We start from the raw sequence: 23,682 nt of genomic DNA, 5'->3' as shown, positions 1-23,682 counted from the left end.
AACCAGCTGTACTTCATGTTCTACTTAGCTGTACAAATACAGATTATTATTACGTGTGATTATAAATTTCTAATAAAAATATTCAAGTGGATATATCCCAGAAAGCGCACTTTGCAAATTCCCACACAATCCAAATTAAAAAAAAAAAAAAAAACTTTTTCAAGAACTAAGCATGTGCAGATCCTGATTTTTGTGGGCCTCGTGGCCCATTATTCCATAATTTTATTAAATTAGTTCTATACATATAATCAACAACGAATAAATAAATATATATATATAGCTCGACTTGAGATCTTTAGGCCTTTATTTACAAATTTTAGATAATTGTGATAGTATCTTATTACAAGCATAATTATTGTATGATTTTTTAAATAAATGTAATAGTTTGTTATGATGAGCAATTAGTAGTTAATTATTTCATAACTTTAACAATGACTTGGGTCATGTAAAGTCATCCAGTTGGGCCTCTACATTTGGGTTACTAGTAAATTGAAGCTTGTTTTCTTAGCCCATATACCATATTGGGCCTGGCTACAATATCAAAACAAACAGCCCAAATGTCAGTTAGAATTGGAGGATTCTTGGGCAGGATGCATTCAACATGACCTAATTCACAAATTTGCAATGGTTTGTTTAAGGAATGGGAAGAACAATTGTATAATTTGATCCAAATGACTCATATTAATACACACTTAAATGATCCATCAGCAATTTTTATTTTATAGACACGATAATTACATTATTATGTTAATATTTATATCTTTTTTATCATTGAAAATTATTATTTTTTTGTGTCTTAATTTTTGGTTTGCTGTTGTTTTGTTTTTAAAATGTTTCGTAGACTTCTCATTTTTCTCTCTTTCATCAACTTCCACGTTTTAAATAATCCATGACGGATGTACTGTAGTCGATGCACAATTTAGGTATAAATAACAATTGTATGACAACTGTATTATACTTATTCAGTATACAATTAATTAAGTTCAATCAGACCTTATATGAATTCAAAAAAATATATTTGATACGTCTTAGTAAAACTTGTACATGAACTTTTACTTATAGCAAAAATACGGATAGATACAATTTACATCCCTGGATTTTGCCAAATGTGTTTAATTCCTCATTTGAATTATAAAACGTATCAAATTATAAACGATGCTTACTTTTCAATCGTTAATTTTTTAGAGACCTTTTATAAGCGAGGGATATGTTTGATACACGCGACGTAATTAAAGGGTACAAACGGTATTTAATCCCTAGAAAAAAAAATATTAATTGATAATGCAACATAGATTACATACAATTTTGTTGGGGATCATAATTTAGAGCGTAAGGAAGTAGAAAGAAAAGCACGCACTTCATGAACAACAGTGCAACAAAACTTTTCATCTCTGACATTTCCAAAGCAAGTAAAAGGATTGGTCCTGGCGCACTGCTCCCACTTTACCATCAAAATATCGCCACCCCAGCATCTCCACGACTGGTTCTTTTCAGAATCTTCGTGATACTGACACCCCTTCAATAATAATTACTCTTATTTATATTCAAATTAAATTAAAAAAATTTTTTATTCACAAACGATTATTTATAATATTATTATATTATAATTTTTAAAAAGATAACTTGTTTATATATAATATTTTTATTTATAAATAAAAAATAAAAATAAAAATTATTTATTATATGAACGCAAGAATATCTAGTTCATAAAAAAAAATTACACCTCTAATTATACCCTTGAATATTTATAAACAATATTATTATTTATTTATTCTGAATGACTTGCATCGTCTTTCAACTATCAATATATTATTATTGTATATTTATAATCTCTTACTCGTTTTAATTGATTGTACTGTTTTTAATTATATAATATTTTTTATTTTCAAATTTATATTATATTTATATGATTATATATACATAAATATTAGGTGGTATGATGATCAGTATTTAAATAAATAAAGGTGATCGGCTGAAGTTGGGTGCAGGGGGCTAAGATACCCCACCAAGATTGTAATAATATAATGTAATTTAAAAACATATATGGGGTGAAAGGTGTGGAAAAAGAGGATTCACGTGATGAATATAGGTAATGTTGTCGAGGGTAGAGCGGCCACGGTCTTGTCTTTGACTAGTCTACTATTATTTATTATTTTATCTAAATTATTTTTATTTATTGAATAATTAAATATGTATTTATTAGAAAAAGTTAATCTTATTTTTATAAATTGCTAATGGTTTTTATATGTGTAACTTCTTTTCGAAAACATCAATATCACTATATAATTTAGTCCTATTTTTTTTGGCTATTATGGATGATTTAGTGTAGACAAATCACGAGTCAGTGAGGTAAATGTAATTAATTTTTGTATCAGAAATTAGTGGAGGAATTTTTGAGGATGAATATATATTTAATTAAAGAATTGAAAGTTATGTGATTATGTGACGGGTGTTTGACAAAAAGAGTTTTTTAAAAAGATAAAATTATCTCTTATAGGATTTAAAATGTCCAAACAAGACTGAGATTTATGCATTTTTCGATTGAGGTTATGATGCAATTGAGCTGACTTGACTCGATGGTTCGCAATCACCACCATCGACCACTCAACACTTGGAAGGCTAAGTTCGCGGCACGCGGATCCATACAAGTACGAACACTTGACTCTGTAAATATTCTAAAGTCTTTTTGGACGAATGTAAATTATTCATTAAGAGATTATTTTTCGTCTTATTCCCTCGATCTCGCACCCAGTATCAAAATATCTTAGTTGTAGACCTCACAATATGCCCAACACTTGCTCGTTTTATCATATTCTAACCCTTATTTGGATTGGACTACCTTTGTAAGTCATCAGGATCTTATTTTATCAATTTGAATTTGAATTTTTCAAAATTTGTACGTTTATATGGGATTAGACATAATTTATAAGAAGTCAATTATACCATGTATTTTCATACAGATGATTATTATAATATATTACATCTTTTCATATAAAATATTATAACCTAGACATATTTCATTCTAGTATGTTTTTTAGTATAAAAACTATAAAAAATATTTATTTATAATTCCTTTCAACAAATTGAACAATGATCGTATTATCAACGAAGTGTTGTTTAAGTGATTGCGTGGAGGTTTCATATTCACGAGGTGGTGAGTACGGCAAGTCCCACATATATGAATGTATTTATTTATTTTTATAATAATATCTTGTCTCATTATTTACTTTGAATATATTGTTGATTTAGTAATACTGATATATTATATTTACATATATTAAAAATAATATGATAATGAATGTTCTTTTTGAAAAAAAAATATGATCATATTCTCACATCATCCAACAAATTTGTCCAAATCAATGCGATACCTTCAATTTAAATGTATTAGAATTTGCAAATATCTGATTCATGTTTTCGGACCTCATCCCACAATCAATAATGCGTTTGCCGAATTCATTTTTTTAATTTTATTTATTCTATGTAATATATACTTATTATGTACAAAAAGTTATATTAATTATTTTAAAAATATATATACATGATGTATATATATATAATTAATAAAATAAAAATAATTTAAAATAAAAAATTCAATCCAATGCAATTGGACAGTGTCAATTATTAAGGCGGGTACCTGCGCGTAGGCTACTCTACTCTACTCGCAATCACAGCACTCAAATTGAGAATGGGGCCCTCCATTCTCCATCAATCCGTCCCCCTTTTCTATCATCACTTTCCTTCTTTCATGCCTTGCGATCACTTTTAGGTCAGTCGGAGCTTTTTGCAAAAACTTGCAAAAGTGATTTTTATTGAAAAACTTAAAAATTACAGCAGAATTAAAAATATATTTGTAAAAGGAAAAGTTAAAAATAAGTAAAAACTAAATTGTGAGCGAGAAAAATTACTTTTAAAATAAATTTAATTGATTAAAAAATAAAGATCATTTCGTTTCATGTACTATTTTCACTTAATATTTGCATTGGTTTTATGTCAATAATAATTATTTTTTGTCAAAAAATAATAAATTTTATTTCATTTAGTATATCTCGTATTTAGTTTTTGTACAAATAATTTTTTTTATATTATTAAAATATTAAATATTATTAAAAGGTTTGATTGTTTACTTCAGTAATGCTCCCAATAAGTAATATACTTGTCCATTTATGCACAATAAACAAATTTGCATGATTGTCAAAAAGTATATTTTGTTTATTAATTAATAATAGCAATTTAATTTATATTTTTCTATAATATTGAAGTATTAGATAATATAGAAAATAAAATATAAAAACAATAAAATACTAAATATGTGAATTCAAATTATTTGTAAAAATAAATTAAAAAGGGTAATGAGGGTAAAGTAGTAAAAAAAGAGTTGGATTAATTACGAAAAAGTCAAACATTCACACGGTTCTTTGCTAAGCCAAAAGTTGTTGGTAAAAGATTTCTTGTATTGAATGTTTTATGGATGAAAGGGTCAATTTAGCCATTTTATCATTTAATATTGGATCTTGATTTCATGTGGAGTATGATTTAAAAATCATAATAAATTAGTACTAATCACCGTTGTCAAAACAAAATACATAAAAAAAATTTAAGTCTTAAATAGCTAATCGATATTTACAATAATTTTAGCATTGACCAAAATACTTGTAATTACGTGTTGCTATGGCTAATGTTTTGTCATCGATTGCAAAACAACGATTAATAATTATTGTGCAGATGTGATTAATTAGCACTGGTTGCTATTTTTTACTGTTATTGAGGTAACTAATCATAATAAAAAGTCATACTTCTTTTAATAATTGAAAATAAATCGAATCCAATCTAAAATAGATTCCACGAGATGGTGTGACCTCTCCCCTTAATTCATTAAATTTGAATAGATCAATTCTATTAAAATGAATTTATCTAAATTTCTCTCGCACTCCCGTCTTATGTAAAATTACAATTGCACCCCTTGAGGCATGTTAGTGCCATATTTTTCAAGAAATATTTATATAAATTTTGTTTCTGAACAAAAAATGTAGTTATAATTATAAAAATAACCTCAATAAATATATTTTTAATTTTATAAAAAACAAAAAATATTTGCGTATTCTGAAATGAACTCAAAGGATATAAATATAATTTCCCCTGTTGTAGAATAATACCTTAATAGTTTAGGGTATGAATTTAGTTGGGTGCTATATATGGTATCATTTTGACATCTAAAACTTTAAATGATTCCAATAAGATTGAATATTAGCAAAAGGGTAGGGATACTCATCGAGTGACGAATCGAATCGTGTTCTCAACTTTAAATTTGCTTCATCTCAAATAGGAAAATTACAAAATATCAACATCACCAATAATTATTATACGTAACAATTGATTTAAAAGGTAGATTTATTTTTTTCTGTCCCTCACACATGTACATTAAAAATACGATGAAAATGTATTTAATATGTGAGGAAAGTAAGAATAAAAAATTAAAATTATCAGGAATTTTATTGAAAAATATTGTGTGGGACCCAAATTTTCGAGCTCATCCAATTACGTTAGAAAAGAATTCAGGAATTTATTTCATTAAATAAAATATTTGCAGTTATTTTGTATAAAAAAATTATAAAATATATTAAATAATGTAATGAATCGAGTTTTATAAAAAATAAAATTAAAAAAAACCACGACTGTCATCATTAATAATTCCACGTAATAAAACTACAAGTCGACATGCCAATTAATCATTGATTTCCACATGGAAATTAACTATAAAAGAATCAAAGAGGTTTTGTTGTTTTTACAATCAAACATGGACTCATGTCCTATCCCATCAAGTAAGGAAAATTGTTGCTCTTCACCACTTTCGTCCGCACACGGGTCATCTTCGGTGCTCTTAAGGTGACACTGACGGACGGACGGTAGATATAATAATGCTGCTCACGTGAGTTTATATTTACATTAAATATTTAATAATTTATATCTGTACGAATTCATATGATCAACATCACGTTTATTCACCGCAGCGACTGCGAATTATTGTGGAAAAAGCAAAAAAAAGGCTTTATTGTCTGCCACAAAAAGTAGACGAAGCATTAGGTTCCAACAAAATAGAGTATGTTTGTCAATGGTTGCTTGCAATCTTAGGACTTTTGACGTACGTGTTAATTGTCGTAGGAGCTGGCACAAGAGATGGAGTGGGAGAGAAAATCTGGCGGGGCTTGCTCGAAGATTTTATTGGTCCCGTTGGTTAGGTGAAGGGGACTCAACTTGACCCGTATACATTTGAGGTGGGTTTCGGAGTTGATTACGGTCATATACATACTTTAATTTTATGGATTTGATCGGGTTCAGACCCCCGACAATTCACCCGAATAAACCTACACATATTACATAAATTAATGTTATATTCCAATGTAAAAATGTTCACACGAATTTTGAACCTATTAAAACTAATTACCAGAGGAGGAAAATATAGATAATTACGATACGAGAAAAACTATAAATTTGAACAAAAAAGAGTTACGATATTTGAAGTGACAATTGTCCGCTGATTCTTCTTTTCAATTTTTGATTCAGTGGCTTGAAGTGTGTCATTTGATGGTGATGTATAATCTCCTTTGATTTTATGGAGCAAATTTTGATGTCACCTTAGAATATAATATCCAGACCTTGAGGGTTCAATGCCAATGAAGACATGGAACCTTTGCGGTTGCAGAGCTATCTCGATAGAGAGTTTTGGATTTGAATCCTTTGAATTTGCTGTATGTATGCAATATGTGGTGGAAACCAATCTTTTATATGTACGAGTAAAGCTTATAGCGTGGACTCACTTCTATTGCACTTAAACATCGTCACCCATGGGACTTTGACATGGATCATCCTCTTAAGGGACTGTGTTTAAACATGCATTGGTCAATTATTAATTAATTCAAATTTTTTTTTTGTGTTTATCTTGAATAGACACCTCAAGAATCATTAGACCTAAATTTTGCACGTGCTTTATTGTTAATTTGTTATTCTTAAAATATGTAAGTATGAAATTTATGATAAGAATTTAATTTAAAATTCAGTTGTGAATTAATTTATTTCAAAATTTTGATATCTTAAAACCAAGCAAACATAATATAAGCAGATATAATTTGTAATTCTAACATCATCACCATTGAATATAAATGATGGCCAATCATATGACCATAAGCAAAAGAAGAGGAGATGATGGCATAAATTCTTGGATAGAGCGGGTCCACCATAGACTGACCCGCACCTGACCGCACCCCGCCACTTTATGCGAAATTCATGAAAAAAGGCCCACTTTTACTGGGGGGTGGGGCAGTACGGTAATTAAGGAGGGAAGAAAGGGTAAGAGACGAGAGGGTAATGCCTGTCGCCTCTGCATTGCCAAGTTGGCGTTTTGACGGTTAGATGGGAATGGCCCCGATGTCCCTCGGGTAGAGAGTCCCCCTCGTTTCTTGCCACCACTTTTCTCAATTATTACGGTTTTGTCTTCACATATTTATACCCTGTTTTTGCCTTAAACCTCCCAATTGATTCTCTCTTCACACTCTCTCTCTCTCTGTGTGCAGTGGCAAAAGAAAAACCTGCTGCTCCATTAATCCACAAACACTCAGTCACTCTCTCTCTCTCTGTCTCTCTCTCATACACAGAGTGACGCAGAGTCTCTCTCTCTCTCTCTTCATATAAGAAGAGGTGGAATTTATATAGAGAGGGGGGAGAGGGAAGTGAAAAGCTTGCTGGTGAATTCAACAGAGGTGAGTGGAAATCGTGTTTGTTTTTTTTTTTTATTTTTTTCCCCGCTTGTTTTGGTTTATATGAGTGGAATCTAAGGTGGTGTTTCCTTTTTGTTTGAGATTGAATTTTGCTTGATTGTTAATGCGAGTGTGAATGGTACGTGATCATGTGATGGATGATCTTTTGATTGGCAGTGGCTTTTGATGCTTTATCTGGTGGAGGATTGTACTCCGTAGCTGATTGTTTTGTGTGTCTAGAGGTAATGTGCTTGTTTCCCCCCACGTTAATGTTCAGTTTAGATGGAGGTGGAGCACAGAATCTTGATTTGGTATGTCATGATTTTTGCATGCAATTTAGAATCTATGTGATTCTGCAATGTGGGATGATACTCTTACTTCTTCTCAGGATTATGTCAGTTATTGTGTTATCCTGTGCAATAACCATATGTAATTGGGGTTGATTGAAATAAGACTTCATTTCTGAAGGAATTGTTTTGGCTTTGTAGACTTGTATGGATTATTTTGCCTTTATCTATTTAGTAACAAGTGGCTCAGGTTTTAAATTTTATTGGTTTTTTCCTAATTCGTCTAAGGATAACGACGAACGACTTGCCAATGACCAGATACAAGTCGAATTAAATGAGCCATTAAAGTTTTTGTTAACTTGCAAATTAATTCAGATAATGTCTTTTCGGTATCGTAGATGCTGAAAATTTCCGTTGTCAGGGGCAAGAAAATGGTGCAACAGCCATAATACAGGAAAAGCTTATTTACTTCCATTTGTTGGTGCTGAGGTGGCATGGTAAGGTGTGCTGGTGTCTGTCAGATATGAGTCATGGTCTCTGTAAATCGCTTCTGTAGTGTTTAGGTTACATCATAAGCTTAACATGTGTTGGAAGCTTAGTGAGTTAGCATATTACAGTCTCATATTATGGGGCTATGTATAGGATAGAGGATATCTCCAATCGCAACAGGCGTTGAATTTTATCAAAGAAACATAGAATTATCCTAGTTAGACTCAACGTAGAACCCTGCAATTCTTTAAAACATTTATACGTAGAGGAAGACCCCTAACTTGCGATTTAAAAGTAATTTGAAATTCTAAAGAGCCTCTGTTTGATTAAGCTACTAAGGGTCATATAAATTAACTTAACAATTAGATAAACTTAATGAGGATAAAAGTTAAATAAAAAGGAATTTTCCAGTCTTTCAGGAGAGATTTGTCTTTCAAGTCTTCACAAAAGAGATTTTCCACACAAATCAAGGCTTCAGTCTGGGTTCTTCCCTCACCCGTTCTAAGCCTTCACAAGTTGCAGCCATTGGTCTCATTAGATTCATGTAGACGATACCCAAAACATGAAAAGTGACCATCGTACTTTTGTGGCTCTTCTCTTGTTTGTTTGATTTTTCATCCATTTAATGTAAAGTTCCATGATGAACTAATCCTATTGCTCAATAATGCTTTATCAAATTATATGATTAGTTTGAAACTGATATGTACAACTCTTAGAAAATTATATTGGTGTTTGTGGTATGTATTTGAAGCATTTTTATTACTTCTGTTGCTTTTTTTCTGGATTGTCTTTAAAAAAGAAGCCTAATTCTCATAGGAAAGTTTTTCCAAACCAACTTTTACCTTGTCCATTGGGCTTTTATTGGCTCATGAAATAAATCAAAATCAATTTTCAGATCAGTTGATGAATGCGGTTGTTCCTTCCCAGGAAAAATATACGAGCTATGGATAATGACTTGAATATAGTTCAGCAAGTCAGATCAGCTCGCCTGAAGGGAATTCATCTCAATATTTTATCTGATGAAGATGCTGTAAGTGTTCTGAAATTTACAGATTCCGTTTTCTCATCTTGCAATTAATCTAAGATAGTTTAAGGTATGTGCAGAAATTTGCTCACTTTTATAGCATTGCATTTATAGGGAAAGATATCAGCAATGGTAATCACTACAGTCAATGAAGTTTCAGATGCTGCATTTGGATTACCTACTTCAAATGCCTCAGAATGCCTTACATGTGGTGCCAGAAGTTCAAAGGATTGTGAAGGTAACTTGGGGAAGTTAGAGTTGTCATGCCACTTTGTGGTCTCTGTCTTTCCCTCTCCATAATATCCTTTCCATACTATCCTTTCTTCGGGTATTATATAATGGTTTTATATTTTGCAGGGCATTTTGGTTTGATCAATTTCCCGTTTACAATTCTCAATCCTTATTTCATGTCAGAAGTTGCACAAATTCTTAATAAAATCTGCCCAGGATGTAAATCAGTTCGGCATGCTAAGGTCAAGGTTAGGTATTACACTCTGATGTGCTGAAATCTAGTGTTGCTGATGTGATGATATTTTTTCTGTTGATTCTAGTTTATGTTTACATGCACACACATAGTAGTGTAAGTTTTTGTTACTTCGATCACCATCCTCTTCTCATTGACTCCTGCATCATAATCGATATCAGTATCATGATTATGTAAGCAAATGCAATCAAGTGCACCTATGTTTTTCAATAGATATTAGGTGATATTGAAACTAAATTGAGTTTAAGAAAATTCCATAGGCAATGTGGGGCTTTCAAAAGACATGTAGAGATTGATAAACAGTATTCTTGAAGTGGCATGGCACAGAACTTTCAGCTTTACACTTCGCAAACAAAATTGGAGGTCAATATGAGAATGGCACCCTAATCTTGGAAGTATCATCAATGAACATGAGTTAATTCGTTGTCATTGCTTAACTGCCTGTATATTCATTTGAATAATGTCTATGCTAGTTGAGATAGCCGTACTCCAACCAATACTTGCATTAACAGTGTTCAGGTCTTTCTTTTCTTTTTGTTTTTTTTAAAGGGCTGTTCTTCCATTAATTGGAGCTTCTTGAAACATTTGTTTACTGAGCTATCAAGTGAATACCTAATTATTTGCAGAGTGCTAATGGTTTCTTTTGGCATTTTTGCATGTGTTAGAAAGTGGATTCCACATCAAGGCATCATCCACCCAGAAGTTGCAGATATTGTGCGGTGAGTTCATTTGGCTGCTACCCTGCATCTTTCTACATGACCGTTACCAACCTGTTTCTGTTCAAATAACAGGGAAGACCAAAAGATGGTTATCCGAAGATGAAATTTAAAGTGTCCTCAAAAGATGTTTTCGCGAAAACAGCAATTATTGCAGAAGTCAACGAAACATTGCTGAACAAGAACTCTGTTAGAGGTCTGGCTCCTGATTATTGGGATGTAATCCCGAAAGATTCAGCTCAAGAATTCAGTGGCTTGCCGGCAAACAAAAGAGTGCTATTGCCTGCTCAAGTAACATTTCCCATGCTTCATTTCTGTTTTATTAGATACATGCTGGTGTTGCTTTCTATTTTCTTTTGCCACCCATGACCTTAGGTCCACATATCTATTGGTCAATTTTGAGATTTATTATCATTTGAGGCTCATTTGTCACCCTCCGCAGCCTCTTCTTTTCCTTTTTCTGTATCATATGAGCTTGAAATGGAAAATGTTGGCTGGAATTTACTTGCCTGAAGCCTAAATTGGAGTTCTTTATTTTCTTTAGATACACTTGCAATCTTCAAGCATGAGCTGTATTGACATGATAATTATGTGATGTCCAGTATGTCTGTTATCAAATTCCATTATTTTGTTTTGTGAAAAGTGAATAAGTGATGTATCATAATGTGGTGATTGTTGAACACTTTTTGCAGTTTAAGTTTAAAAGCATTTTTTCTTATTATTAATATTTTTATTTCTATTATTTTAATTTTTTCTAGAGAAAATGGTCCATGGGTTGATTGATCCAAATAATAATAATAGTCATCCCCATTTACTCCTAGTCCCATGCTTTTGTCTTGGAGAGTTTTCCCCAAGGTTGGTTGATCTTTGAGCTGTTGTTCATATCAATTGTCCAAAAAAAGAAATTATCCATTCTTAACTTGTTTGGATTGGAAAAACTGAAGTAGGAAAAGCCGATAGTTAGAGCAACAAGTTACATTCACATTGCGCCTAATTTTGATGTAATTATGGTTAACTCATGAAACTTACTTTTAGAACTATAACTTTTACTGCAAGACAAGTAGGGAGTAGAGCTTACATTTTGCATTTTGTGCAAGAAGAAAAGCCAATCGTACATGTTATTTAATTGATGAACAACTTCCTGCATGTCCATATTTTCTGAGAGTTCTATTGTTGTATTATATTGTTTACCCCTCCTCCAGACAAGATGGTGCATGCTCATGCTATCATTTATTGTTCAGGTCTATAGCATTTTGAAACATGTATGCCCAAGGGTTCTGGAAGCACTTCTCAAAAGGAAAAACTCAATCTTTCTAAACTCTTTGCTCGTGACTCCAAATAGTCATCGAGTAAGAGAATTTGGGCAGCGTATAACTGTTGTAAGTGATTTTTACTTCTATTGTACCCTTGATTTGCCTGTATACTTTATGAGATACATGATTTGGGATTTACATATCTTCCTGAACATACAATTGCATGCTGTTTTTACTTGATTAACATCTAGGATGAAACTACAAAGATGTACAGAAAGCTTATTGATTTTAGAGGTACACCAAATGAATTGAGTGCCCGAGTTCTTGATCGATATAAAGTTTCCAAGGCAAGCATAAAGAACCAACCTTTGTATTTCTTTTTCTTATGTGTGTGGATAATTTCTGAGAGAAATTACTTCTTTTTGCTTCTTTCGTGTTGCAGATACGCTCTGAAAAGTTGTCAAGTTTAGAAAAAATATATGAGAAGCAATCAACGAATGATTCTGCTTCCAGTGCATCAGGGCTGAAAAACATAAAAGAATTGCTACTTGGAAAGCGGACAGATCATTCTTTCCGCATGGTTGTTGTTGGTGATCCTAGAATAAAGGTTGATGAAATTGGCTTGCCATTTCAAATTGCAGAGAATGTGCTAATCTCAGACCATATAAATCTATGGAATTGGGATAGGCTAGAACCATGCTGTGACTTTATGCTTTACCGCAGGGGATACTTTTCTGTTCTAAGGAATGGTCAGAGGATTTGTATTTGGTCTAAGGACATGTTGCGGACAGGAGATTCTATTTGCAGGCCTCTCATTGATGGAGATATTGTTTTGATTAATAGGCCTCCCTCCATACATCAGCATTCACTCATTGCTTTATCTGTCAGAATTCTTCCTATCAAATCTGTTGTCTCCATTAATCCTCTTGTCTGTTCCCCACTCCGAGGGGACTTTGATGGAGATTGTCTCCATGGTTATGTTCCACAATCTGTAACCTCTAGGGTTGAGCTTAATGAGCTTGTTTCTTTAAACGAACAGTTGCACAATGGGCAGAATGGTCGGAACCTTTTGTCACTAAGTCAAGATAGTCTGACTGCTGCCTATCTGTTCCTTGAAGATGGTGTTCTCCTGAATAAGCCTGAGATGCAGCAGCTGCAGATGTTCTGTTCCTTTATGCCAATATTGCCTGCTATCATCAAATCTACTTCAGGGGCTGCTTGGACAGGAAAACAACTATTTGGCCTGCTTTTACCGCCTGACTTTGAATTTGCTTATGCATCTAATGATGTATGTATTAGGCAAGGAGAGCTTGTATCATCTTCCCATGGATCAGCATGGTTAAGGGATAGCTGCGATAACCTCTTTCAATGTCTGCTCAGACATTGGCGAGACAAAGTTCTTGACTTCCTGCATGCTGCTCAGGAAGTTCTTTGTGAGTGGCTGTCAAGGAGGGGACTAAGTGTTTCATTGTCAGACCTTTACCTTTCTCCTGATTCACAGTCTCGGAAGAATATTCTGGATGAAATATACTATGGTCTGCTTCAAGCTGAAAAATTATCAGATATCAGCTTATTGATGGTAGATTGCAACCAAGATTTTCTTGTAGAAAGCTCTGAAGAGCATGAAAACATGAAAAATTTTCTGAAGGAACACATGTCGATTGCCCAACAGACTAAAGCAGAACTTTTTCAAGCTTCCATTTCTGCTTCCAAGTCAGTTTTCTGGGATATGCAGAATCTTGTTTACAAGTACTCTGACAAAAACAATTCATTTATAGCTATGCTAAAGGCTGGGAGCAAAGGAAACCTGCAAAAGTTAGTACAGCATAGCATGTGTCTGGGCTTGCAGCATTCATTAGCTCCCTTGTCTTTTTCAGTTCCCCGTTACCTTTCTTGTGCTTCGTGGAACAATCAGAAGAACAATTTCACTGTCCACAAGTTGCATAATCAGGAAACCACAGATTCATACATTCCATGTTCAATTGTCGCTAACTCCTACTTAGCAGGTCTAAATCCTCTGGAGAGTTTTGTGCTTTCGCTGACAACCCGTGACAGTTCTTTTAGTGGCCATGCTGATGTTTCTGGGACTCTAACCAGAAGGCTAATGTTTTTCATGCGAGATCTAATAATTGGATATGATGGAACAGTTAGAAGTTGTTATGGAAATCAAGTTGTTCAATTTGATTATTGCACTGAAGACACATCTGCCACACATAGTGATGCTCTTATGGCTGGACACCCTGTTGGCTCATTGGCTGCTTGTGCGATTTCAGAAGCTGCATACAGTGCTTTGGATCAGCCAGTCAGCGCACTAGAACCATCACCTTTGTTAGCTCTAAAGGTACGTTCCCCCGCCCCCTGCCACCCTCTGTGTATCAGGGTGCATGTGTATGGGTGGCTGCAGTAATTCTGACTCAGCTCTCTGCTGCCTGATTATTTGTGGCTAAATATGTTCAAGTATTCTTATCCACAGCAACATTAGATTTAATTGAAGGACCAAAAATATCACCTCAGATTGTCTTCTAGAGCAAATCGACAAATGGTTGAAAACTAGGTTTACTTGGTATATGGGATAGATGTTTAATCAAGAGGATGTCACTATTAGCAAACATTTTTGTACCATTCTAATATCTATACCTAGGTCATTGGTCACTCCGAATCATGCTCCGGGGACTTGGGGGTGAAGTGGATTCTTATGGTACTCTAAGGTACACCAAAGTGCACACTTAAAACTTTTAAATCATGACTTCAAGCACTCTGAAATTTGAAGGTAAAATTGGGATGAAACCATGGGCTCTGATGGTGGAGATGTTAGATGCCAACATTGACAATGGTCATACATGGATGGTGAGAGGATAAAGATAGTGGGGAGAGGAGTAAAGCTAATAGATAAGCTGTGAAGAACTGACAAGAGAATGAATGAAAAGAAGAAACAGAAAAAGGAAAAAGACAGAGAGGTGCTGGCCATGGTGAGAAAAAGTAGGGATGGGTTTGGTTAAGCTGATGCACTAGTACAAGGGTCTTTTGTTACTTTATTCTTTTGTTTCAGTTATGTTGTTTCTTTTATTTTAGGGAAAATTACATTGACACTCCTCACGTTAGGTCAAATTACACAAACACCCTGTTTTTGTAATATCAGGTACACCATGAGGTTATAAATGTAATTACAATTGCATCCCTATTCAAAGGCAAAGCTTACAGACATCCCGTGAAACACCCCCTGGGGGCGTATAATTTTACAAAAGACAGGGGGTGTTTGTGTAATTTATGTAATTTACCCTTTATTTTAATGTCGATAACATGAAAGCAAAAACGATTTTTCCTGGGATCTAGAACCTCTGTATCCAATAGAAAACTTGTCCAGAATCCAATAATCCAACAGGCCACAATATATTGTCAAATCTAATATCTAAAAATATAGTAATAAGCGTGCTCTAAGTTGCTCTTGCCCACAAAATATTTTAATTTTGCTGCTCTGCGCCCTGCTCCTATCCTTCCTCTCACCTTTGCTCCTGCCTTATGTAACCAAGATCTGTATGATGAGATAGACTATTAGCAAAGTGTTTGAAAGTCTGAAATGAATAAGTCTGGAGGTTGGACATGGTATTACAATTAGAAAGAAAGTCAATATAGAAACAGGAATTTAATTCTTGCATTTGAAACCATGTGATGCATTGAAGAAATGGGTTCAATTTTGCTTGATGTAGTTAAGATCATAAGCATAACAGTGGAATGGGAGAAGCTCTGTTTACCATAAATTTCAACTCTTATCAAGCCCAACCATATATGCAGGAGTATCAAATAACTGAGACATTTTGTTTCACTTCTATGAAAGACCAATCTCTTTTTGAACTTATATGAACCCAATCACTTCAGATGAACTTTGAGGTCAACACCAACTCCCATCTAATCCATGCATCACAAAGAAAAGAAGACATAGATAGATATTGCCAGGATACCGAGGGGCATTTCCAGTCTATACAATTTTCACGTGTTATGAGTGCTAATGGTGATTTTGGCTGAATGACCTATATGCTACTTCCCGCTATGTGACTTCAGCACCTTTAACACGAACCTGAAATTTAGTCTTCTAATTGACTGTCTCCTGAGAACAGTATTCTGCAGTTTGCATCATATTGCATCTTAAGCTTTCAATGTTGTGTTCCCATTTCCTTTGCATGTGTAAGTTTGTTCAAGGTGTTGCTTATCTGCTGAATCATATCCAATGCTTATAGAACTCATAGTGACTAGTAGTGCCTGACAGATACTTCTCTTACAATTTGACCATGCAGAAAGTCCTGGAATGTGGAGTGAAAAGGAGTACTGGCTTTAAGAGTGCGTCACTATTCTTGTCAACAAGACTTCGAAGATGGGCAAATGGTTTGGAGTACGGAGCTTTAGAAGTCAAGGATCATTTGGAAAGCGTATTTTTCTCAGACATAGTTTCAGAAGTGAGAATATGGTAAGCTTTTGTACATCCTTTTCGCACAGGTTCCTCCTTATTTTTTATTTTCTGTTAGTAATTTTGATTTTTACATATCTGAATATAACCTTCTGCCGATATTAGTTTCTCCAGGCAGACAAAGAGCAACGCCAGCATTAGTCCATGGGCCTGTATTTTTCATATAAACAAGGTAATACATTAAAATTTGCATGTTGCTTTTCTCAATGTCTGAGTATTTTGATTTAGGACTATTTTTGACCTTTCAGGAAGTTGCCAAGAAGCGAAGGATCAAATTGAAATCTGTGATCAGAACTCTTTCCATGAATAATGGATGCACTGGACTAAAATTTAAAATAACTCTTCCCAAGTTGCAGATAACAAGCCAGTAAGACTCTTCTCTGATAAGGCTGTCCATCTGTTCACATGATTACTGAAGATTTGAGTATGAAAAGAAAGATGGAGAACATATGTCTACAATATATGCTAAAAGTGAATCCTTTATTTGATCGTGTATCTGTGTGCATCACCTCTAATAGTCTAGTTACTGTTGTAGTTCACCTAATTTTCAGAAAGGTCAATAGTATAGAAGTTACAGGGCATAGCTAATCCTCTAAGAAAATTGCGGGAGTTTCAAGTTTATATCCAATATGAATCTTGGAGATGCTCCATTGGTTAGGGGAGGATTAAGAGTAGGGATAATGCCGAAGGAGCTGTGCTGATGTGAAGCATATTCATTTTAGTAATAATACCTTCATTTACTACAAGACCTATGTCAATGTCATTTGCTTTGCTTATTGGTGGACTATGTTTTCTTTAGGAGTTCTCATCTGCTTCATGGGAGGTCTCGAGTCCATCACACGTACTTCCTTTACATAATTTTTTTGGCCATAGTTTTATGCTACACTTGGTGTTGCTAATCTATAAAGTGGTTTAGATATGAAGGAGAAACCAATACATGATTGGTCCTAAGTCTCAGCAGAAGCTTGGGCACAGTATCTCATGGGCTAGAATCTCTGGCAGACCTCTGATGGTGGGCTCTAATTTGTTTTAGGGGAAAAAAGCAATAAGTGATAATAGTGTCAGGTCCAATGTCATTAATCCCAAGGGTCAAATCTTGCATTAACAGTTCTGCTTCTCTTGAGAAAATAGTCCCTTAGCTATGTCAACTTTAAAAAAGAGAGAGAGAGAACTGTCTGAACTCAAAGAATCTTGTATCCTCCTGATCTTGCTTCTGATGGGCAGGGTTTGTTCTGAAGCAGACATCAACAAGACATCTCACAACATAATTTACATCTCAGCAGCATTAACTGAAAGCCTCAAAGAGTTTTCCGACCTGGATATTCTTCGTGATATGGTGATACCGGTCCTTCTTCGAACTGTAATAAAAGGTGTGTGGCACTTTATATTTCCTTTTGCTTATATGTTTATTCCTCCTATCATGTGATTACTTTCTAGATTTTTCTTGAACAACATTAATGTGATGTTGATCTGTAATTGAATTGTGTGGATATGTATACTCCATAAGGGTCGGAAAAGATTGACCTTCTTGTTGTACCCATCTCATTGTGACTTCTATTTTGCATTGTAGCTGTTGGCTAACCATCTCCTGGTTTTGCTAGAACTGGGGCTTTTGGAAGACCCCACCTTATATATCTTACGATCTAAAAGGCAAAAGCAACTGAAGAATAATCTATGAACAAACCAAAATAACTAGTATGCATTGCTTTAGGAAAATAATTGAAACATGAATTCAGAGATGCTATACATGCGCACTATCTGAAACAGCATGCAGCTTTGTTTGTTCTTGTTCCTAAGATCTGTGACTTCATTCTGAGGTTTAGATTAGGCATCATCATATACTAACAGTTTTTGTTGAACTAGTCCTTTTGTGTCTGAAGCTCTTGCTGCAGTATTGTCATAATCTATGTTAAAATCAATGTAATGAGACAAATTATTCGTACCCTGGGAAATGCTGCTGTCTTTGAATAGCAAACCCAACAGCACAGATAAAGGCATGTTTTATATTGATGCAAGTCTTAGAGCATGAGGTAATTTCTTTAGCATAATAGTTTACTCCAAAATATCATTATTACTTATAGCGAAGACAGGATCCTAATCTTGGACGCTTAAACCATATACTGTTGTACTACTGCATTCTATAATCTTCTTTTGTTTCAAATTCAATTAATATAATCATGATTGTTATCTGCCATTTGGCTGACTAAACAAAAGGGTATTAGCCACTGTTGGCTTCGGCTGTAAATTGAAGCATCTTTGTGTATCTCCAAGAGAACACGCTAAATTTTAATGACTTGATGGTGGGATTCAAACTAATTTACTTTTTTGTCCAACCGCGTATTTTGGTTTCTTGCAGTTTGCTGCTGATTCATCATGTACCGTAATTGGATAATGTAATATTTATAGTGTTTCGACTAATCAGAAATATAATTTTTATCAGCAGGGTGGAGCCACAAGGTTAAGAGTAGTTAATTTCCACCGTTTCCTGCATTGAATTATCTAACTTAAAATTAGCTTAGTGTTTCTGTAGCCTTTTTGTTGAATCATCGTAAATTCTTTGGTATCGTTTTAGAGAACTCTGTTATTAGATTCTACCAGACTGGAAAGACCAGAAAACTAGTATTACAGAGTTTAGGCATCTCTTGTTGTGTCTTTTTTATATTCTAAGGATAAAGTTGGAATAAATTTGTGATGACTACAAACAAAAGGGCATGAAACACGTGATCCCACAAAGTTATGGAGTTCGGGTGATATTTTATCAAGAAGCTTCGATTATAGTTGACATAGTTACACCATAGACTGCTTCTGTTAATGAACTCAGTTGCCCTTTGCTCATTCTGGAGCTTCAAGATTGAACTTGTTTGTCACGTGGATATGAGAAACCCTTTAAATCACGATGCTAGAGAAACACTTTATAAAAAACTACACAATCTTGAGCATGATAGGATCTTCATCTCTGGTTTGTTGTGGATTCTATTATTGTTCAAGTATTAAAGGCATAGAATTCATACTAATGCTTCATTTGTTTGATGGGAGAAAAGGGGAAGTGAAAGGGAGAGGACTACTGGAATTTTACATAAAGAAGTATAGTTCATTTCCCCTAAGATGTTTGGTATGATTCAAATGGAAGAAACCTCAAGTACTTCCCATTATTTGATACAATAAAAATAGAGTGGGATTGGCAATAATTTCGGCAGCGTCACCAATCAGCCCTTTCTTATTTTATGTTAAATATTGGTTAAATTTTAGTTGAATTAGAGCACTTATATTAAACTTGTAAATTATTTTCAACAATAGTAAGCAAAGAGTAAGAATAAAAAAGAAATGTTCGTACTTTTTGGCCAGGGATGACAGCATGTTATAGTTTAGGCACCAGTATAGTGGGCAAGGGGTATATGAAAGTGGGTAATAAATAAAATGAGAAGTTGGAGAAAAATTATAATTAATGTATAATGTGGTAAATCAATATAAGGATTTTGTTTCTATCTTTTGAGCCTTATACCACTTTATGCCAACTTTGGATGGAAACAAAAGCGCACTCTTGGGGGGTTGTAATTACTTCGTATTTTACTTCTGCTCCACTGATTCTTTAAACCAATAACAAAACTTCCTTATGCTCCCACTTACACTAATATTTTCCTGAAACATCCATTTTCCACCCAATAAAACCAACTGTCTTGACTGAACATGGTCTGCATTCTTTTTTAATATATATCAATGAGAAAATGTATCTGATGTGACAGTTAATTGTTTCTTTGCCTTTGAGAAAAGATGTAATAGCAGAATAAAATGCTTGATGAACAGAAATATAATATTCAATCAGTGTATTGCTGGAACAACACCCCCTCTTCCCCCTTGTGTTTCAACTCTGCAATGTCAATGTGTTTTCTCGTCTGTGTTAATAGTGATAGTTTGTTCTTTAGGATTTCCGGAATTTAAGAAGGTTGATATCTTGTGGAAAGATGAAGCAAATCATAAAAGATTCTCCAAGCGCCCTTCAGGGGAACTCTTTTTGCGGGTTGTCATGTCGGAATACTGTGACAGGACTAAATTCTGGAGCATCCTCAAAGATAAGTGCCTCAGAATAAGAAATATAATTGACTGGGAGCGGAGTCATCCAGATGATATCCATGATTATAGTGAAGCATATGGAATTGACACTGCCTGGCAGTGTTTTGTAAATGTAAGTTGTAATAATTGCACATTTTACCTTTAACTGCAGCAAATTTTTCAGCAATAAATTATCCCTATAAGCCTGGATTCTGGCAACTGGGGGCAGATACATTTGGAACCACCCTCTGTGATTCTGGCTGACAGTTATAAAAAGCTAATATTCGATCTTCAAATGCAGAGTCTGCATTCAGCCATCAGTGACACGGGCAAGACCATACTTCCTGAACATTTAGTTGTCACAGCCAATTGCCTGTCAACGACAGGAGAATTTCTGCCATTAAATGCGAAAGGCCTCTCACTTCAAAGAAAGGAAGCCAATATCCAAGCTCCCTTCAGCCAAGCCTGCTTTTTGGTTTGTAATCATTTCTCCTTTTGCTTTACTGCCACCGTATCTATTCTTTGAGTGAAATAACATATTTCTCATGCTTTGCAAATCACCAGAATCCTAGTGATTGCTTGGTAAAAGCAGCCAAGATGGGACAATTGGATGCTCTTCAAGGCAGTCTTGAGGCTTTATCATGGGGCCAAACTCCATCAATTGGAACTGGTTGTCAGTTTGATATTATGTATAACGGGAAGGTGAGGATACTTCATAATTATTTGAAAAGATTAGATATATCTCTTTAATCATCTATGTATAGCAAATCTTATATTGTATCATCTTTACTGGAATGAAATTTACATTAGAGTGGGATTTGGATTTTAGAAAATCTGATTGTTTCCTTATGAAATGCCGTGCTAATTTCTCTGCCATTGCGATGAATGTGTATGCAGATTTGGCCGAAGTTTATTCCTCAGTTATGGATAAGTTGTGATTGTATATTTTTGTCTATTTGTGGGTGTGTTATAGATTTCAGATCACATGTTGTTGTTGAAGGATGCACCACTCTCTTGATTTAATTGTTTCTACATTGCCATGCATTAGGGACACGAACCTGAGAAACCTACAGATGTCTACACTCTGCTGAGCAACCATGTTAGGTGTGCTAAACCAAATGATGTGGCAAAGCACCTTTCTGTAAGACCGAATGGTCTGTCTCCCAACATAAAGCAGCGTCAAACTTTGGTTAAAAGAATGGTTTCACAACATTTCTCGGTGGTAGGGATACAAAAAATTTCACAGAGATTAAAGCGAATGCTAAAAGAGTAAGTGAATCCTTTCTACCTATTATTTTACTGTTAAAACTTTCTTTATGTTAATCTTTGCAGTTTTCCAGTTTCAGATCCAAGTTCGCTGTAATATGTTTGACTGTTCCTGCACGATTCATTTTCTGTTCTTAAACATCCATATTGTGTACTTATTGTTGTTCTCACCAGTTGAATGACTTTATTGAAAATGTGTTAGTATTTCGTAATCTCCTGAGGCATGGAACTAAAATCAATTTTTCTCACTCCCCGTACCAAGATTCATTCTCTTGTCAAGTGAAACTATATGCATCTGTTATGCTGTTTCCTTTGGAGTCATTTGTTTAATTATGCTTCTACAACGATGTAGGTATCCTATGAACAGCCAGTTGAATGGAGAAGATAAGTCTACTGCAATGAGGGCTCTGCAGTTTCATCCTCGTTGGGAAGAGAAGATTGGAACTGGTGTTATGGATATAAAGGTATACTAGGGATATGTACTCATAGGAAACCATTCATCGATTTTGACCACCCAATATGTTAATGTTGGACGAGTAATAAGCATATCATAAATACATACTTATCTAGTGGGAGACTATATACTGCACGAATCAACCAGACTTCTCAGGTCATATAAAAGTAAATTGCTTGAAGCGTTGGTCCAAAGTGGTCTTATATTGGGGCCAGAAACTCCTTTGACTCGGAAAAATGAAAGCACGGGTTTTTGTGTTAGGAATACTATATTCAATGTATCAGATTATCCGTTCTTATTTTAGATCATTGCTCTGTTGTATTCTTGATTCTTGATAGAAGTTACAAAAAATGTTCTATAGGAACTGTCTGATCTCTTAGCTCTTACTCTGCATTTTCTAATTCTTTGCCTTGCTCTCTTGCAACGTTCAGGTTGGCCGTCATCCAGACCACAAAGAAAGCTGCTTTGTCCTCATAAGAACAGATGGAACAGAGGAGGACTTCTCATACAACAAATGCATTCATAATGCTCTTCAGATAGTCGCACCCGAGAAAGCAAAAGCTTACCTATCCAGAAAGGAAAACTTAAACCGTAACCCTGAAGTTGAGGTGGGATAGTTTTTATGTCCGTAAAGCTAAATAAATTTGGCTGCTTGGGGACCTAACAAGAAAAAAGACCCTACCGGACCACAGATCGAATTATTCTGCATTTTTTTTTGTTTTTATGTTGAAATAATGTATGTAACTTGGATAGCCCAAGCTTCTTTTTGCTGCTTCCACTAAAGTTTCTTCGCCCGGAGTTTGGCCAAGGAGATTTAGTGGAAGTAGCAACGGGAAAGCTTTCAAGGGCTATCCATTTTCATGTTGTATTGTTCATTGTCTGTGACTAAATCTTGTAACATTGTCAGCCATAGCAATGCCATGTCAAGTGTTCATGTTTCAATCAATGCCATTGTGTCTTCAGCTAAGTATGTGTGTGGGATGTCGCTCGACGAACCACGAGTTTGAACGATGTTCAAGATACACAGTGAGTAGGATTGGGCTAATCTAACTTAAGATTGAATTGAACTAATATAAAAATGAGTTGGTTTGGCCGAAACCCATTTGGGACCGGGTGGGCTAGTCCTAGGAATCAATACCCGGGACTAGCTCGACTCAGTGGCCCAGAACCAACTTGTTGGGCTTTTTTTTTTAAATAATGCATGGCATATAACTTTTATTTTATTCTTCTAAGTTGACAATTCTAACAGGTTTTTTATACTTTTGAAACTCTAAAAACTTTTCTCTTTTTTTTTCTAGTTCTAAATTGTTAGTATTTTAATTCATTTACTCTTTGTATTTTTTTTTCCATAATTTATTATTTTTCTATATACAAGTTCTTGTGTGGTTTAATTTATTATTTATTTATTTTATAAGACAATTATAAATTTAAGTAATTATTTGT

General features: G+C 34.3%; 2 long non-coding RNA genes across 9 annotated transcripts; both read left to right on the top strand.

Annotated features, from left to right (window-relative positions):
• Nucleotides 1-5,802: 5,802 nt before the first annotated feature.
• LOC148787885 (uncharacterized) lies at nt 5,803-6,840 on the top strand. Its single transcript, XR_016065685.1, has 3 exons — nt 5,803-5,929; nt 6,163-6,275; nt 6,565-6,840. It is a non-coding gene; the product is annotated as an uncharacterized LOC148787885 (long non-coding RNA).
• Nucleotides 6,841-7,546: 706 nt separating this feature from the next.
• On the top strand, nt 7,547-23,185 carry LOC105164152 (DNA-directed RNA polymerase IV subunit 1). Of its 8 annotated transcripts, none has more exons than XR_016065969.1 (21): nt 7,547-7,757; nt 7,932-7,996; nt 8,463-8,538; nt 9,458-9,560; nt 9,669-9,792; nt 9,912-10,033; nt 10,704-10,757; nt 10,830-11,045; nt 11,996-12,133; nt 12,259-12,354; nt 12,450-14,348; nt 16,300-16,469; nt 16,575-16,641; nt 16,718-16,836; nt 17,694-17,839; nt 20,393-20,652; nt 20,821-20,994; nt 21,084-21,221; nt 21,568-21,788; nt 22,138-22,249; nt 22,671-23,185. It is a non-coding gene; the product is annotated as a DNA-directed RNA polymerase IV subunit 1 (long non-coding RNA). The 8 variants fall into 8 exon arrangements; XR_016065970.1 differs by having other exon boundaries at nt 8,440-8,538; XR_016065968.1 differs by lacking the exon at nt 8,463-8,538.
• The last annotated feature ends 497 nt before the right edge of the window (nt 23,186-23,682 follow it).

This window comes from Sesamum indicum, linkage group LG6 (assembly GCF_026168435.1).
Source record: "Sesamum indicum cultivar Baizhima isolate 11 linkage group LG6, ASM2616843v1, whole genome shotgun sequence".
NCBI lineage: Eukaryota > Viridiplantae > Streptophyta > Magnoliopsida > Lamiales > Pedaliaceae > Sesamum > Sesamum indicum.
Note: the sequence above shows the minus strand (reverse complement) of the source record. Positions and strands in the feature narration are given on the sequence as shown.